General features: G+C 38.3%; 1 long non-coding RNA gene across 2 annotated transcripts in view; it reads right to left on the reverse strand.

The window, feature by feature from the left end:
* LOC110350838 (uncharacterized) overlaps positions 1-18,381 on the reverse strand; it is a 312,348-nt gene that overhangs the window by 116,377 nt on the left and 177,590 nt on the right. Inside the window, exons 3-5 of one of the 2 annotated variants that reach the window (XR_015444477.1) lie at positions 15,852-16,198; positions 1,850-1,929; positions 809-863 (exon numbers count right to left, since the gene is read on the reverse strand). This is a non-coding gene — a long non-coding RNA (uncharacterized LOC110350838). Of the gene's footprint in view, positions 1-808; positions 864-1,849; positions 1,930-3,710; positions 5,050-15,851; positions 16,199-18,381 lie in introns of those variants that run through there. The other variant, XR_002397740.2, reaches the window with a different exon arrangement.

Below are 18,381 nucleotides of genomic sequence, written 5' to 3' on the forward strand. Positions count from 1 at the left end.
CAGGAAAGAAAAAGAAATATAAGGCATAAAAATAGGAAGGGGGCCTGTCAAATTACCCTTGTTTGCAGATTTGATTCTGTATAGAAAGAAACCTGAAGACTTATCAAAAGACTGTTAGAACTGATAAATTTAGTAAAGTTGCAGAATACAAAACCAATATACAAAAATCTGTTGCATTTCTATGTACCACTGATGGACTTCCAGAGAAAAAAGTCATGAAAGAAATTCCATTCACAGTAGTTATCCCCCATCTCTGGGAATAAATTTAACCAAGTAAGGGATCTCTACAATAAACATGACAAATCTCTGATGAAAGAAATAGAATGAGAGACGCACATGTATACATGCACACACACAATGGAGACCTTTTATATTTGTGTAATAGAAGAATCAATATTGTTAAAATGCCCATAAAACCAAAATAATCTATACATTGATGAAACCATCAGAATGTCAGTGACATTCTTTCCCAAACTAGACAAAATAATGCTAAAATTCATACAAAGGCATAAATGATCCCTAAGGCCAAAACAATCTAGAGCAAAAATAAAAAGCTGGAGAAAACACAATACCTGCTTTTTGGACATACTGAAGGGCTGTCATAAAACAGCATGGTACTGGCATATGCATCAACATAGAGAGCAAGTAACAGAATAGAAGTTCCAGAAATCAATCCATGGATCTGTGGCCCAAAGTTTTTGACAAAGGTGCCAAAAATAAACATCAGAGAAAGGATACCTTCAATAAATGGTGTTGGGAAAACTGGATAACAAATGCAAAGACTAAAACTTGATCACCATTTGCTTACCTGGTGCAAATATCCACAAAATGGATCAAAGGCCTAGACGAAAGATCCAAAATTACTAGGAAGAAAGAGAGAAAATGCTTCAATATAGAAGTATAAGTTACTTTTTGGCTAAGATCCCAGAACCACAGGCCACAGAAACAAAAATAGACAAATGGGATTATATCAAACTAAGACAACCTCTGCATAGTAAAGGAAATAATCAAATAATGAAGAGACAACCTACAGAGTGTAGAAAAATATTTAGTAACTATTCATCTGCCAAAGAATTAATAGGTGACATAGACCAAGAACTAAAAAACTTATCAGCAACAAAAACCAAGTCATCCAATTAAAAAATAGACAAACTATCAGAACAGATACTTCTCAAAAGGAATACCAATGGCCAATTGATGTCCAAAAAATACTCAACATTATTGGTTATATAGGATATACAAGTCAACACCATAAAGATATCATCTCAACACATTTAGTACGATTATTATCCAAAACCAAAAAATAACACATGCTGGTAAGGATGTAGAGAAATGAGAAATCTCATACACTTTTGGTTGGAAAGGAAGTTAGCACAGCCATCAAGGAAAATGGTATGGAGATTGCTCAAAAACAAAAAGCAGGTCACGTGACTCAGTGATCTCACTTCCAAGTTTATATCCAAAGGAAATGAGTACATGTATCAAGCAGGGATCTGCACTCCATGTTTATTGTAGCATTGTTCACAATAGCCAAAATGTGGAATCAACGTAGGTGCTCTTCAGCAGATGAACGGGTAAGGAAAATGTATGCAAACTCAATGGAATATAGTATTATTTAACCTTAAAAAATTAAATACTATTACTTGCAGCAAAATGGATGGGATGAGTGGATTTATATTGAGATGTCAAACACAGAAAAACAAGTACAGTGGACCCTTGACTTAGGAACTCAATCGGTTCCCAAGGGCTGGTTGTAACTCAAGTTGGCTTTGGTCAATACAGCTGAGATCTGGATGTTTAGCTGGGTAGACACTATAGATAACAAGAGGCAGATGAATCTTCCACTCACCTAATTAACCCAAGTTGTTTGAATGTCAGGCCAGTTGTAACTTGAGGGTCCACTGTACTAGTATTTCTCATACGTGGAAGCTAAAAAAAAGTTGATTGAATGAAGAATCAGGATTATTAGAGTCTGGGAAGGGTGGGGGATGAGGGTTAGAGAGAGACTGGATGACAATACCAAATGCAGTTAAATAGCAGCAATAGGTACCAGTGTTCTACAGCACAGTGGGTGATTATAGTTCACGATAATCTATTATAGAAGAGAGACACTTGAAATTTCCAATCGGAAGGAAATGGAGATGGAAATGCTTATTAACTTGATATCATCAGTACACATTATATACAGGTTTTGAAATATGACAAAGTTGAGGCTGGGGATTTAGATCAGCAATACTATGCTTGCCTCATATTTTTAAAGCTTTGGTCTTCTGTCCCCAGCACCACACACATACACTGTACTCCATAAATATGTATAATTATTTCATGTTAATAAACATTTAAAAACTGTTTAAAGAGATGAATATGCTAACTACCCCCACTGCTGTTATTACATAATGTACACATATATTGGCTCATCACACTATACCTCTAATACATAGAATTAGTTATAATAATAAAGTAAAAAGTAGAATAGAATAATTTCAATATCTTAATTAGAATCACAAAATATTTTAGGTTGAATATGACTTTGAGGAAAGGGTATAGATGTTTTCTTTAACATTGGCAATTTTATTTTGAAGTTTTCTAAGAACTGGAGGTCTAGCTGGTAGTGGCACACACCTGTAATCTTACCACTCTAGAAGCTGAGGCAGGAGGATCAAAAGTTTGGGCTGAGCCTGGGAAACTTAGTGACTTAGACTCCAAATAAAAATGGCTAAGGATGTAGCTCAGTGTGAAGGTCCTGGGTTAAATCCAAAGCACATAGTTGCCAGGGGATTTAGCTCAGTGGTTCTGCTGCTTGCCTTGCAAGCTCAAGGACCCGAGCTCGATCTCCTGTACAAAAAAAAAAAAAAAAAAAAAATCCAAAGCACAAAGTTAAACCAAAACCAAGGGCTCGAAGTTTATCCTTATTACAAAGAATGATCAGAAGGATGCCAGAGGCATCTATTGACGGCTCTTCTAAACTATTTTCTTATTAAATCTGGACAGGCTTTTAAAAAGTCACTATGCCAGAAATTGGTATCACAATGTTCAAGAAGTAGGGGATTGTTTCCCTCTGAACTGCAGTTCATGTTTTTAGAAGTTTTCAGGCAGGAAGAGGAACCCTCATTGTTTTCCTACTCAGTATGTGATTCTTGGGTCTGGGTTTGGGGTTCCTCTCGACCCGGTTCCTGGCTGCGAGCAGTGCCTTTGACCTTGAGCGGAGATTAAAGACATGCACAGGACAATGCCTCTCACACCATCAACTGTGCTTCCGTGGTAGGAGAAATAACCAATCATTCCAAATCTAGCCATTCCTTAATTTTTGGCAGATATCAAACTGCTAAACAATTGATGCTATTTGTTGTTTGATCTAGATTTTGATTTTTTTTTAATTGCACTTCAAAGATGTAAAGTGTTAGCTGGCTATGTTGGCACATGCTTGTAATACCAGCTACTGGGGAGGCCAAGGCAGCAGCCTGGGCACCCTGTTTTAAAATTTCAAAAGCGAGCAAGGGTTGTATTTCAGCAGAAGAACACTTGCTTGCACATGTGAGGCCATGCGTTCAATCCCCGGTACTGAAAAAAAAACGTATTTACAGGTAAAGTGATAGATTATTGGGATTTAGCACGCCCTCATGTGCTGCTGAAATGCTTCATTTCAATCCATTTTCCTTGCGTCTTAGTCTGTGCTATGATAATAAAATATTAGACACGGGGTCACTTACAGCGAACTAGTTTGTTTCTGACCATTCTGGAGGCTGGGAACCTCAAGGGGCCGCCGGTCTTCAGAGAGCCTCCTCCTCCTCCTCCTCCTCCTCCTCCCCAGACCAAGCCTAACCTCTCTGAGAAGCCCAACTGCACCGGAGAAGAGGGTGCGAAGCCTCTTTTAGAAAGGCCTTAATTCCACTCAGGAGGGCGAAGTCCCCGTGGCCTAATCACCGGTTCAAAGCCCCACCGGGATTGATGACACCTGGATTTCATGTGGACTCAAGCCACTGCTCCTGCCTCCCCTGCTCTTCTCTCTTTGCAGGAACCTCCACTTCCCTGGCTCTCACACTGCGGCTGTGAGAGCAGGGTTTGGCCAGTGGGAAGCCCTGGGGGAGACACCCGGAGAAGCTAGCTGATGTCTCTCCAAACCACTCTGCCTCTCATAGCCCCTGTGGCTGTGGATCTCCTCTGCAGCTCCAGGCTTTTGGAGCGCCTGCCCTGTGGTCCTGGCAGGGCATCTTCTGATGTTCCAGCTCCTGCCTGACAGCCTTGCCTTTGTCCCAAGAGCATCTCCTTCTGTTGCTCCTCCATCCCCAGAGTTTGTAGGAGCTTCCAGCTATGGTCAGTCTCTTCGCTGACTTAGCATCTCACGCCTTAGCCGGTCAGGGACTCCACTACTCGTGAAGCCAATTCACTTATAATGAAAGACCTCGTGCTTGAAAAAAACTGAAGTGGTTTTCTCATTTCTTCACCGGATCTTACTGAGCAAACTGACAAACAACCAGGAAAATGGGTGGAGGATCTTATTTCTGCCATGGTGGTGGTTTCATGTGTTAAATAAAATTAGGGACAGGCCATGAATTTTAACTTGGGAAACTGGACTAGACCCAACAAAACCTAACCAATACAGAATTCAATTTGTAATAATGAGCTTTGGTTCATTGCGGAAAGCTCTGTAGACAATTTGCTAATTAGACTGCAAACCGTTAACTAGTTAAACTATAAACAACTTAGTGGTTGATTGACTAAGCCATAAACAATTAAGCAGTGTTCCGTGCCTTATTTGTTTTTCTACAAATGTTGGCAGGGCACATGGTTGGCTGGAAGTTTTAGAATCTTCACTGGTTCTGCTTCTAAAGCTGCCTGATTCAGAAACTGTCTTTGTTTTGCTTAAACAGATTCTATTAAATTTAATTGCTTTAAAGAATGTTCCTTCTAACAAAGCCCACTCCAGCCTGTCCCACCTGCAGAAGACAACTGGAAATTCAGAACAGAATAGACAACATGAGAACTAAAAAGTAAACTATGCACAGGATTCTGGAGAAGAATCAGAACTTGGAGGAGGAGTCAAAGGCTTGGGAGGGGCTTTACTATTTTTTTCCCTCTTGGCATTTCACACAATGGGCAGACCCTAGCCATAGAATTATGAGTTTGTATGGAGCTAAAAATGATAAAGATTCTGTCCAGAGGAATGAAAAAAAAGGGTTTCAATGAGTCACAGAATTTAGGGTAAAATCCTCGAGGGAAGAAAACCAGGAAAGCGTCCTCCCAATTCCTTAGATGAACTTATCTCAGACTAATCCCTGAGCTATATATGCATGAGATAAAACAATGATGTACAGCCAAGGGTTAGGAAACTTAACTGAAATTTTAATCACCTGCAAAATTTTCCAACATGGGACAGACCAACCCAATGTTGCAGAGGTTTAAAGAACTAAAAGAAAATTGAAACCACCCATACAGAAGAAAGGAGAAAACAAGATTTGATCCCGAATGCCTTCTAAAACAGACTTCAATATTCTCTCCAAGTTTGTAATAAGGCCCAGGGAAGATGTAGCATAATGCTCACAATGTCTGAAATATAGGGGAAAAAAAAATGCGGAGAACCAGAAAATTGTGGCCAAAGTCACAAACACTCATGAGAGGACCCAATGAGACCCAATTAGCAGCTGGTAGGAACTTCTGCTTTGTCTCTGCCTATCTTTGGAGTAACCACTGTTATAATAGAATTAGTGGAAGCCCTTTAAATGTCCTCCCCAGCCCTAACCAAGAGAGTTAATAATAAGCAACACCGAGAGTCCTACAGAGACTGGCAAACTCACGTGAATATCTGTGGGATGTAGAAGTGGTGGCTCCCACTACATCCTCACTCCATTCCCCGTGCTTGAAGCACTGCCTAACAAGAACGCCTATTGTTGTGTGGCTATGGCAGCAGCTGTCTTTGAGAAGCCAGGAAAGCCCTTGTAAGTGAGGAAGTATGAACTCTTTGTTGGGCATGGGGAATGATATGGGAGAGGAGGGTGCTGGTGGAGAAATTCTCTCTTCATCATGAATGGACTGGTCCAAGATGCTCATTCAATGAACAGTCTATTGATGATGTCTCATGATAACTGCATTGATTATAAAGTTGTAGCCAGCTCATTAAAACATCTCATTGAATCTTCTCTTTGTTCTCTGGCTCACTGCATTATCTCACTTCTACATGGCTAATACTGTATGTCCCTAATAAAATATTAGCATATAAGCTTTTATCTTAAAGATAGAACTGGAGAAAGATACAATTCCACTTCTGATGGTGTTTATTTACTGGTATGGGCTTAATAAGCAATCCTAAATTCTCCAAAGTCAATAGATTTTCATAATATTTTATAAATATATTATTTCCACTGGTAGTTTTGAACTGAAAAGGAATTAACAGTTAGAAAGGAAACTGTGAGTACTAGATGTTCAAATCTTACACTACATGGCTATACAGAGATGAAAAACAAAGTACAGCCTCTGATCTCTATTATAGAATTGAGTTTTATTCCTGGGATTTTAGTGACTACTTCTGGAAAAGTTGAATCTTAAGGAATGGTAGAGGCAGCTAGGTGTCATAGTGGGTTGAAGAAAAACAGAAGCAAAAGTTCAGAGGCAAGAAATTAGAGCGATTTGAAGAACTATTGCATCTCAGCCTAACTATGGTAGTACAAAAAGTTCAGGTGGAACTTGATAGGAAATGGACAAAGGACCAGATAAACACTGGTTTAAAGAAGGTCTTATAGGATAGGTTAAGGATGTGAATTACATTCTACTTACTTCCTGGACCACTTGCAGAATCATCTAGAGTGCTTGTTAAACATACATTTAATGCATATCAAATGCATTTAGGGCATTTTTTTATCACATCATAGTCTCTTATGACTATGGTGGGACTGGAATCTAAGGTTTGCATCCCTCAATGTGTTCCCTAGAACACTAAAATTTAGGAATCCCTGGTGAATTCTTGTAAAAGGTTTTATTAGTATTGCTTCACAGCCTGTCTAGACCATTCAAAGAGGGATAAGATTAGAACTAGAAACTAACTCAATTATTCAACAAATATTTGCATGCCTCATGTGTTTGGGAAAAAGGACATTGATGTGAAAGAGGCTGATTAAGTTTTTCTTAATTTGTTTGTCATCTCATGAGAGAGATAGACCACAAATAAGTAAATGATATGCAAATGACAAAGTTCCAGATGTGATAATGGCTATAAAGGAAAAAATAGAATGCAATAGAGAGTAGTTGTGCATACAGGTGTGTGTGGGGTGACTCACGGTGAGCGGAAACACTTCCTTGAGGAAATGGCATTTACTCAAAGAAGGAACCAGCCATGTGAAAAGCCCAGGGAAAGGATTATTCCTCCAAGCAGCGAACAGCTGGTGAAAAGGCTCTGAGATGAGAAAAGATACATATCTCCATGAAACGGAAAGAATGACATTGTGCCTGGAGGATAGGAAATAGTAGAAAAGATAGTAAGAGTATATGATTTATGATCATGTAAGAGGCTCATTGGCCGTAATAAGTAATTTGTGCTTTATTCTAAGTACTGTTTATTAGAATAGGAAAGAGGGGCAAAGCAGAGGAGACTAATATGCAAAAAAGGATGCAGATAAAGTTGAGAAATATTTAGAGGGTAGGGTAAGATAAAAAAAAAATCGCTGGATATTCACTGGATGTGGGACATAAAGGTAGACAAGGATTCTAGAATGATTTCTGGGCCTCTGGTTTAGGTTACTATGTGTAGATCATAGGAACATTATCTGAAAAAGCAAGTATAAGAGAAAAGGCAGGTTTGAGGTGGCCAGCTAGATAGGTTTATAGAACACAACAATGATATATATCTATTATAATATTTGGCTGAAAATGATAGAAAACTGAAAATAATGGTGAAGCTATGATAGTAGTTTGTCTTCCTTGTGTCAATAAAGCTCAGAGATGAAACAGTCTAGCACTGATGGATCCCCAGTCTTCATTTCCAGAGGTGACTCGGTGACTAAATGGGGAGGTCAAAGCCACTGAAAGAAATGCTTTTTGTTACAGCCCCACTAGAACTGTGAAAGTGAGAGCCATGGGATGCCTCTCAGGGCACGTCAGGAAGTACTGGTTGTGGTCAGGAGGTAGAAGAATTGAGAGTGAGGGGGAAGAACAGGCCACAGCCTTTACTGTGGTTTCTGTAGGAAGGAGAGTTGAGGCAGGGTAAACAGTTTAGGGTTGGCTACTGTGGCTAATTCCAGTGGTCTTCAGGCATAGTGGCTGTCCCCAGTTGTTTGGTACCTGGCTCTGGGTTAATTTATGACAAGGAAACCATTGGCTTGGTGAGGGAGAATTGGATAAGGAAGGAGATTGGGGATGTGGACTCAGGACTGGTGGGCTTCTATGGGGAAGGCATGCTAGTGGGCAAGTTATGTATAATCTCTAGGAATCAGCTAGTCCTGGGAAGGGCAGTCTCTTCTTGGCCAGCCAGGCACCCAATATATCAAAACATTAAACTAAAAAATATAATTAATACAGGGCTGGTAGAGCAGCTACATTATAATCAGTGATGACTTTTACTTTGTTAATCTTCCACCCTTCAACACATGGATCAACCTCAGGTGCCAAGGAAGCTCGATGGGCTCCATGTATCAATCTGCATTCTACCTAGGGAGAAGAGGTTAGCCTCTACTCATCCTTTCCAGAAGTGCTTGGTGATATCAAACCAGTCTCCTTATGTCCTGTTGGTGGACAGCTAAGGAGGAGTTTGTGGAAGAAACAAGAATTGACTGGGAGTAAGTCAGAGTGCATGAGCTTGGGACCCAGAGGGTGAGGACTAAGGAAAAGCTGAGGGTCAGCATGTCTGCACTGCCAAGTGTCCTTTGTAGGAGTTCAAATAAAAGGTGACCATTGTGACAGAAACCTAAGGGAGAGATAAGGAAAGAATAAAAGAGAAACCAGAAAATAATTGAGGCAGAAACATGAACAAGATGAAGGGATTTACATTGTAGATTTTAGGTTGAAATCTTTGAAGTAGTATACAGAGAAAAAAGTAATATATATATACAATAAAAGAAAAACTGACTGATATTAAAAACAGAGATGCCCAAATAATATTTAAGAGTGGTTCTTATGGGGATTTTTGAAATGTATGCATAGAATAAGCCAATCTTCATGGAATCAAGAGCCTATTCTGATATTTGTCTGTTGAATGTAAAGGAAAGAAAATGCTTTAGATATTGAAGTGATTAATTTACTCTACTTTGTATTCAAAGTTGACTACAGGGTTGGTATGAGCTTAAAGGTCTGCTTGAGTGCCTTGGAAACTTCTTAGGGAATTAGTAAAGCGTACTTCTGGATGTGTCTGGGAAGGTCATGGAGGTGTGACCTTGAGTCTATATTGGTCCCTGGCTCCTTCTTCTTTGGCACTGTTCCTCTACTCTGTTTCATGACAACCATGAGATGGGCAGCATTCCTCAGCCAAGCTCCTCTGCCACGATGTTCCTGCCATTAAGCCAGCCAACCATGGACTAAATCCCTTGAAACCTTAAGTCAAATAAACCATTTTTTCCTTTAAGTTAAGGGTATCAGGTATTTGGTCCCAGTAGCAGGATAGCTGACAAATCCAATCTGTGTGGAAAAAGAAGGCAAGTTTAGGTTGCATGCATTTATCTTTAATTTAGTCATATAAACAAGTAATTTTTTTTCCTAATGAGATGGTTTCATAAATATCAATTTCAAAGAATTTTGTTTTCTCCTAGCATATATATATATATATATATATATATATATATATATATATATTCTCCCAGGGGAAATGTTTACCATGAGCTTTTATTTAGAAAGGTAGTGAGAAGTCAGTGTGATGCATTACAGAAGAGAGTATGAACCCCATCTCTAAAGAAAAAGTTGTAAAGAAATGCCTTCTTGGAAGTACTTCATTATATAACCTGTCAGACAGTCTCAGTGCCAAATGGGCAGAATTTAGAGACCATTAAGTGATTTAAATATTAATGTGACTTGTGCTTTTATGGGCAACCAAATTATTGTTATTCAACTACTGTTTCTTACTCTTTAACAGAAAAAAATACCCTCTCATTTTCCTCCTAATACTCAATAGTGCCCTTAATTATGTCACTGATCTCTCTACAACTGCTGCACTTGACATCTAATAAATCTGACTTTAAATTGGTCTGTAGTCGAATTTTGAAAAGGATCAATAGATTCATTTATGCAGACTCTCGCCCTGCTACTGAAAACGTGCCTGTACATGCAAAGAATGAGATTACTGGATTTGATTCACAAGCTCTTGGTTGTGGCAGAAACATCAGTACACCTGGAATACTGTATAACGAGTGAAGAATTAAATTAGGAGCAGTACCAGTCAGACCTGACACTCTCATCTCTGCTGATCTACAGCAACAAGTGGATGAGGTTTTGATTTCTTCTACCATTAACAAATACCTTTATTTGGATGTTGTAGAATAAAACTTGTTTTTACTCACCAAAATTTTAATAATAGTAATAAGTTGGATCATCAAATGTCATGTTTACATGTTGTAACTTCAAATAGGAAAAAGTATACCAGTAGAAGCATACCAGTAGTAGATTATGGTTTTGAATTAACTTGAAGAATTTAGAAGAACTGCTTAAGAAAATTTCATGTTCATGGAACCCATTAAGGATTTATTTGCTATTTATTACTAGATTATGCATTATTAGACTCCATTCAACAGGGATTAAGAGAATATCCTACACTGTTATGGTTCTTTGGTGATGGATTAAAAATACACACAGGAGGGCTGAGGATTTAGTTCAGTGGCATCACACCTGCCTCACAAGCACAAGGTCCTGAGTTCAATTCCTGGTACCAGAAAAAGAAAAAAGAAAAGAAAAACACACACAAGATAGTATATTTCTGTTCTTTCAAGTAACTTCTAATTTGGTATGGAGCATAAAGAATAGAAGCAGAAAGAATTAAAAAGTTGTTCTAATAAAAGTTCCAATATGCTATAATGGTTACATTGACCAGGTAGCAATTAATTCCAAATAAGGATTTTGAAGCTGGCTTATCTAGGAGAGGAGTATATTTAATCTGCGAGAAAAGCAATTGTCCAATAAAGAAGGTAGGATTAGTATCTTAGGGTAAAGGTATAATCATAATAAAAGTGATATACTATGAAAAAAAATTTCATGCTTAAGAAATACTGCAGCCTGTCTATAGTAGAATGTGGAAGCTGAGAGAGCAAAGGCTATAGATCTTTGCAGTGTTTGACCATGGTGGCATAGAGAATGAAAGATTACTCGGAGATGAGACACAGTTTAATCACTGAGAGCCTAGAGGGGCCATCTCAACTGAGACCACCTAGCCTTAGGGAGACTCCCAGGAGTACTGCCGAAGCCAAGAACTCTCAGGCTTTTATTTAGTGTATCAGTGTAAGAGAAAAAAGTAGAAAAATAGCAGTTTGGGCAAGGAACTGTCTCAAGGCTAGGCAGCTTTCTTGGGGAAAAGGGAAGGACAACGGGCAGACACAACATGCTTAACTAAGCTGAACTTTTTGTTGTTTAACCATTCACTCCTGGGCCAAGTCCCCCACAATAGATGGAGCACAGAAGCTCTTGAATGACAAGGTCAAAGCTTGAGGTCAATAGATTGTGAGGGCCCGTATTTGATGCAGGAAGATAAGAACCAACGTAATTAACTGATGGGATGAATTGATACTAACTTTCTCTGAATATTCTCAAAGTCAATAAATAAACTTCACACCCGATTGAATCCAGTGTTGGCATCACTATGTGATTCAGTCCAAATCTCTGGAATCAGAACATCAAGTCTATTAATGGTGCCCTAAGTGATTTGTTTTACACTTGATCTTAGCCAAAAGGCCGAGAAGCGATCCATGCGATTTGTTTTAGAACTTGAATAAGTCATTCACTTTTGAGTCCCAGCCTCCTCACTGTATACTGGGAATAAATTATAAAAGCAACATTTGTTCATATCAAAATATAGTACATGAGTATAATTTCACCCCAGAGACACAAGTGTATAAGAAATAAAATTTTTATTTGTTCTTAGTTTTTATATTTTATATATATCATGAGGTAATATTGTGTTTGTGCATGGTTTAAAGAATAATAATAAAGTAACCACCAATATCCTCAAAATAAGGTTTAAGAAAAAGTAAATGGAGGTCCTGAAATGAATTTTCCTTGTCCACGCCAGACAAAAAGCATTCTTTTACAAAAATTTTCTCAGAGGTATTTCTGTAAGTATTAAAAATTTTATGTTTCAAATTCTTATGTAAATTAAATAACATCATAGGTCTTCTTGTGACTTATTTTTCAGTGCAATATTAAGTTTCTAAGATTTATACACATATTTAGTTTTATTTGCATTCAATCACTCAAAAATATTTATTTAGCCCACTATATTCCAGACATTTTGGTAGGGATCAACAGTGAAAAAAAAAGACACAAATTTCTTCCCTCATTGACCTTATATCCAAGTGGGAGAAAGAGCAAAGACACATAATAAGTAGATTATGTACATAGGTTATTTAGCAAATAAAATTGACATGGCTGTATAAATAACAGGATGGAGAATGACAGGAATGCTCAAAGGGGAGTGCTGTGATTAAATGGATTTGTCAGAGCAGGATTCTCTCAAAGGAACTTGTGTTTCTTGAGAGAATGAGAATGAATAGGATGGGAATATTTACAGAGACTTATTTTAGTGAATTGGCTCATAGAATTATAAAGGTTGGCAAGCCTAAAATCTTCAGGTTGAGCTCATGGGACAGAGATTCAGAGAAGAGCTAGTCCTGCAGAGTTCCATTTGGTAGGGAGTGGTCTTTCATTCTCTGCAGGCCTTCAGCTGGTTAGACAAGGACAACCTCTACGATAGAGTCTAGACTGCTTTACTAAAAGTACACCAACTTAAATTTCAATCCAATTCAAATTCCTATGTCATCCAAAAATATCCTCCTAGAAACATTCAGAGTAATGTCGGCCACACATTTGCATAGCATGGCTTAGCTAAGTTCACACATAAAATTAACTATTGAGAGTTTTTAAGCAAATACAGAATAAATCAGAAATGTAGTCATTTGTATAATAATTTGGGAAAATGATTGAAGAAAGAGGAAACACCTAGTGAAAAGTTCCAAAGTACTTATGTGTTGGTAAATTTGAGGAAGAGAAAGGAGCTGGTGTATGAAGGAAGGTGAGAGAGATGACTTTATGTATGTATGTATGTATTGAAAGTGTGGTTTCAGAGTAGTAGTGGAGGGTAGAGAAGACAGGATTAGAACAGGATAGAAGAGTGACTGGGAGGTGTATTGGAGAAGATCAATAATATAGGCCAATCTTTTGGGGGATTTTGCTGCAAAAGGAAGCAAAGAAATAGAGTTGTAGATGGGGTGTGATGCTAAAGCTTGATTGTGCCAAATTACTTGGCTTGGGTGTTGTCCTGGACAGTGGCAACCCTCACTTCTGGATATGTCTGGGTGGGTCATGGAGTCATGACTTTCTCTATGGCACTGTTCCCCTGCTTTGCCTCTGGGTCACCATGAACTAAACAGCTTTGCTCCACCATGCTTTTGCACCATGATGCTTCTGGCTTACAGCCAGACAACCATGGACTGAATTCCTTGAAAATGCGAGCCAAATTAAATCTCTCTTCCTTTAAGTTGTGGGTGTCTGGTATTCTGTGCAACAAGGGGAATACTGACTAATAACATGTTTTAAGATGGAGGAGTCAACAGCATATTTATATGCTGATGTAATATTTCATCAGAAAGAAAAACAATGAGAATATAAGAAATGCAGACTTGCCTCAGTGATATCCATGGAAGAAGAAATGAAATCTAGTGTATAAATGAAGTACTACCTTTAGGGAGATATATAGTTCCCCTACAAAACCAAGAAAGAAAACAGTAGATAGGGTACAGATGCTAGTAGATGAGCAGATGGGGCTAACAAAATCTGTGGAAATTTCTGTTCAATGGCTAAAATTTTCTTGGTGATATAGAAAGGTCATCAATCAAGAGTGGTGATGAGGCAGGCATACTGGAGATTTAAGGCGTGGGGGGGCAGTTTTCTAAAAGAATACAGGAGGTAATGATCAGGGAAATGTTACATGACTGGTGAGCAGCATTAAACTCACTTCAGTTTGGAGCTATGGTCTTAAATTTGAAATGGAAACTCTAATATAGTTTTGCATTTCCCCTAACCAGGTTGAGTTCAATGAGTTTTATGAGACCTGTTTTAAAAGTATAATTCTGATCATAATATTTACCACATTTCAATGGTTTTCTTGCATGCATAGAACAAAATCCCAATTACATACTGGGTCCATGACTCTAATACCACCCTTCCCTCATTGACAGTAATTTAGCTCTCTTGACCTTTTCCTAACATTTAATGTCTTGATGTCATCAAGCTGGTTTTGGATCAAATATCAGTTCCCAGAGAGGACTTCATTGATTATGTTATCCACTATACTGCCTTCCCACAAATCATTTTCTCTCTATATTATTTTGTTTTCTCCACAGCATTATCACTATTTGAAGTGCTTCCTTATATGCTTCTGAAGCACTGACAATGGAGTCATTAAAGATACTGCTTCTCAGGACTGTTTACCGATCCATGGGAGACTTTTGCTCAAGTCATATCTTTGGTTGCTTTTGATTTTTAAAATCATGTTCATGCATTATTTTATGATAAAGTATTCTAATCAAACTCTAATTCTAAATATAATGTAATGCTAGATTGTTGAAAACTGAGCATTATTCCTCACCCTTGAACTTTTTTTTTTTTTGTTGTTTTTTAAATATTCCATGCAGAGACTGTCTGGTGTGTATAGGAAAGAGGTATGATTAAAATATACAGTGAATATGTAAATTTACAAAAATTTATTACAATAAGAGACACATTATCATTAACCTCCCTTAGAATATTCCCTCTCACTTCTAACACACTTTTCTCATTGTTCTTGCCACTTTCTGAAGCTGTTCTGAAAGTCCTCTTTCCTGATTGTCTTTAGCAGCATTGTGGCTGCCTTGATGTCCTGAACCAATTCAAAATGTTTACTTTTCATGATCACTTTGACTTTGGGGAAGATCCAGAGGTTTCACTGTGCCAGATATGGTAAGTCAGGACAACCAAAATGTTTTTACTTGGCAGAAACTGCCATAAATGTTTTGACTTTTGAATCGATTCAGGGCATTGAGGCAGCCATGAAAAGACTCTCATGAAAGAGAACTTACAAAACTGCTTCAGAAAGTGGCAAGAATGATGGGAAGAATGTGTTTGAAATGGGTAGAGTATTTTGAGGGAGATGAATGGCAATACTTCTCTTACTGTAATCATTTTTAAATTTTTTAACATTCACCATATTTGTTGATCACTCATATTTCACTTGTATTTCAAAGTATTAGTGCCACAGAGTTGGATATTAGATTTTCTCCCCCTCATTTTTGGTACTGGAAATTGAACCCAGGATTGAAGATAGAACTAGATGATTTCTGAGGTCTGTTCCAACTCTAAAATCCCACACACCTAAAACTATTCAAATTTAAAATATTTGGAAACTACCAAAACATTTTTCAGTCGTGATTCCATTCAGGGAAACAGAAACTACCCTACATATTTTGTATAGGAAGGGATACAATACTGGACACCAAAACTTTACTAAAGCATTTCAAGAGGTTGGAAATGAAGGCAAAAAAAAAAAAAAAAAATTTCCATGAGAATTCAGGAAACTGGGAAGTGTAGAAGATGCACAAATGTGCTGCGGAGGATCTCAGCTGCCTGCAGCACTGCAGTGATTTACAGCTGGCTGCCCTGAAACCATGGCAAAGCCCGTCAGCCCACGCACTTACCTGCTGCTTGCAAATGGCTTCTACTTTTCTCCATTTTCTAATTCTTGTATGAATTCCTTTCTTGGTGAAGCCCAATATCCAACTTTAGCATGGTGACACCTGCCTGCAACGCCAGCTACTCAGTGGGCTGAGGCAGGAGGATTGTGAATTTGAGCCCAGTCTAGGTAGCTTAGGGGAAATCTTGTCTCAAAATGAAAGATAAATAAAAACAATGGAGGGCCGGGAATTTAGCTCAGTGGTTCCGCTGCCTGCTTCGCAAGTGCAAGGTCCTGAGTTTGATCCCTGGTACCAAAAAACCAACTATGGATGTAGCTCAGTGGAAAGGCGTTGGGTTCAACCCTTCAGTACTGAAACAAAAACAAAAGACAAAAACACACAATAAATGTTGTTGAGTGAATTATGTCACCTTCTCAAGGTTTATAAAAAATCTAGAAATCAAAGTGGCTTGTTATGAATAATATTATTAGTTTTGTTAGGAAAACCAATTTTTCATTATTGACTTAGGGCAACAGAGGTGATAAATAAGACCTTTTTTCTTCAAAGTTGGTGTAGACTGAGTTTCATGTGGGAACTTATTTCTCTTTATTCATTTACGAACTAGCGTTGACTAAGGACCTGTGCCTGTGTGTGTGAGGTCACAGGCATTCACACAACGGTGGCAGTGATTCCCCTGCCTCCCCAGAGCTTTAGCCAGTCTTACATTTTCAATTCCAATTGTCCTCTTCCTGTTGTCCAGCACAGTTTTACTGTATTGTTAGTCACTATGTTTCCAGGAAAAGCTAATGTTCGCCAAAGCAAAACATAATTTGGAAAGTGAATCTTTCTCGCCAAACCTGACAGTGAATTCCAGAGTGAAGAACACATCTGCTTTTTCTGGGGATGGCTAGATTTCCTCCTTTGTCATTCACAGAGGCAGACACTCTGCATGCACACACATGTGTGGGGCAGCTGCTCATCCCAGCTGTGCACGTGCCTATGTACGTTTCATATATATGAAATTTTAACATAGTAAAGAAGCTTCACCAACTTGGGCATGCTCCGCCTTGGCTTCTTTCTCTAGCTGTGGGAAATATCACAATCTGCTTCCAGACTTGCAGTGGCAAAAAAAAAAAAAATGCTATTTCTAAGGTTCATCTCCATTGAAGCCAGCCATGATGTGACTTGCTGACCTGGAGCCCACAACCTCTGTCTGGGTGGGCGAGGATGGAGGCTCCTGGGAAGCTCCTCATGGCTGCTCTCTAAAGACTCATCTTTGGGATACACCTGGATGAGGGGATTGCAGAAGAATTCCCAGGTGTGACCTTCAGAGAAAACATTCTCCATGAGGTATTAGGATTTGAGGAAATTTTCTTGAGCATCTTTTCAGTCCCATCCACTAAATTAAAACTTACATACTTTTCTTTTTTAGTGTTCACAATGAGCCTATGAGATAGGGGTTTCTATTATCCCTGACCATAGAGCAGGAGGTTGAGGCTCAGAGATGCTAAGTAATTTGGCTAAACTACTATGATGAAGTAGGAGACCCAGGAGTAGCACATATCGGATCCTTTTCCAAAGCATGTGATTTTGGTAAGAAATTCTAGCCATGATTTCCTCAATTATCCTCAATCTGTTACCTTTTATCTTCTTATTCTACTTGTTTTCTCTTCCTTTTTTATTGATGCAATTTATTTGTAAGTTCTGGAGCAAAGATGAGAAAGCTAGATAACTGTTTGGTCATTCATAAATTAAGTGACAGCTCTAAAAATAACAAAAAAGATCATTTTCAGTTATGACCTAATAAGATACTTATAACTATTTATTAGAACTTAGTGTTACTAAATTCTATTTTACTATTACTGAATCAAATTATGGCAACAGGTCATAATGACAAACCACATATTCCAAATGGTTTGCTTCTAGTTAGTCTAGAGAAAGGATGCATGTTAAAATGGGAACAATACTGGACTCAAAATCAGGAATCTTGTATTTGAGTTTATTTCAGCTCCCAATCAGCCAAACAAGTACATTTTCTTTTGAACCCTAATTTCAAAGGAAATCAAGGTGAGGTGGCTGCCATCTTTTAGCTTAAATTCTCTAACTTGCAAACACCATTAGTTCTTTTAGAGCTTTTTAGAGGCCAGTGTGATATTTTATAGCCTATGAGGATCTTAAAAATCAAATACAACTATATTAAAGAAAAAATTGGGGTCGGGAATTTAGCTCAGTGGTTCCACTGTCTCCCTCCCAAGCTCAAGGTGCTGAGTTCAATCCCTGGTACCAAAAATAAACAAACAAACAAACAAATAAATAAATAAAATCATTCCTGTTAAAGCACAGGAAGGAAGAGTTTATTTAGGACCATTGCAATGGGATTGTGTTAAACTACAGTGTGGACAAGTGAGGTATTATATTTAAGGAGTAGGCAGGGATTAACTAAGAGGAAATACCAACAGTAAGAATGATTGTGGTTAAACCCATCTAAGAGCAAGGTGATAAGACATCATCAAGGGAGGCAGTGAGGTTAGGAAACTTGAGTAGATATCTAAAA

Source organism: Heterocephalus glaber, unplaced genomic scaffold (genome assembly GCF_053883595.1).
Source record: "Heterocephalus glaber isolate CG9 unplaced genomic scaffold, H.glaber_assembly_v1.0 deba00000331, whole genome shotgun sequence".
Lineage (NCBI taxonomy): Eukaryota > Metazoa > Chordata > Mammalia > Rodentia > Bathyergidae > Heterocephalus > Heterocephalus glaber.